This window comes from Crinia signifera, chromosome 1 (assembly GCF_055691185.1).
Source record: "Crinia signifera chromosome 1, ASM5569118v1, whole genome shotgun sequence".
Taxonomy (NCBI): Eukaryota; Metazoa; Chordata; class Amphibia; order Anura; family Myobatrachidae; genus Crinia; species Crinia signifera.
Window position 1 is genome coordinate 229,085,138 of NC_139217.1, and position 1,013 is coordinate 229,086,150.

Sequence of the window (1,013 nt, forward strand, 5' to 3'; positions counted from 1 at the left end):
AGTCACAGATCCAGGAGGCAGCTCAGGTGTATTCAAATCAAAGGGGAGATCAAGGAGATCACCACTCAACCAGGCACATGCAAGTACTTCTTCATAAATTGGATAAGAGCAGGGAAAAACCTGGCCAAGCCTCCACTGTGTTATACCTTAACAATTGACAAAGTTTCTGGGTTTCTAAGTTTTCTGAAGTCTAAATGTTGACCATGACTTTCTAGAAAAGTAATTTCCAAATAGCAAGTTACAAAAAAATAAAATTAAAAAAAAAGTAATACAAATAATAATAATAATAATATAAATCTTTTACACACACACACACACACACACACACACACACACACACACACACACGTTAAATTTGAATGCCCTTTATTATGGACCACCTCTTGCCCAAATTTCAGGTACAGTATGCATATTTGATAACACTATAAACATTGAAGGTTGCAGAGAAAGATAAATATGAAGGTATATTACTTGGACTGATTTACTTGCAAAAGGCTATTATGGTAATAATTAAAAAAATAAAAAAAGCAAAGATAGGAAGAAAAAAAAAAACATTGCACAGGAAAAAACAAACAAAAAAAAAACTATACATTTAGTTACAGCTGAGGAAAAAAAATTTAAGATATTCATGGCAAAAACTGACATCACAGAACATGGAATACAGTAGGTCTACCTGAGGTGCAAAATCTGATCACCCTAGTCAGTTTATAGATTCAATTCAAAATAATAGCAGAGATCCACAATACTCTGCTGCATCTGCCCCTTGTCACTGAAGGTAGAAGCTAGGCCAACTAGACTATACAACATTACTTTATTGAACTTACGGATAATAGAAACATGACAAATCTTAGAACATCTTCACAGAAACATTATACCCAACAACAGAGTAAAACAGGGCATTAAAGCTCACTTTATTAAAAGAAGTCCTGTTTTGTTATATAAAACTATCATATTGGACATTAATCTTGTTATGATGTGGGGATTATTGGACATTATTCTTGTTAGGATGTTGG

At 33.3% G+C, this 1,013-nt stretch overlaps 1 protein-coding gene across 1 annotated transcript in view; it reads right to left on the minus strand.

Annotated features, from left to right (window-relative positions):
• Nucleotides 1–616: 616 nt before the first annotated feature.
• The window catches only part of SIRT6 (sirtuin 6), a 37,511-nt gene continuing 37,114 nt past the window's right edge, over nt 617–1,013 (minus strand). The window contains exon 8 of the mRNA XM_083179387.1: nt 617–1,013. This exon is cut by the window's right edge and continues 945 nt beyond it. The gene's annotated coding sequence lies outside the window, so the exon portion shown is untranslated.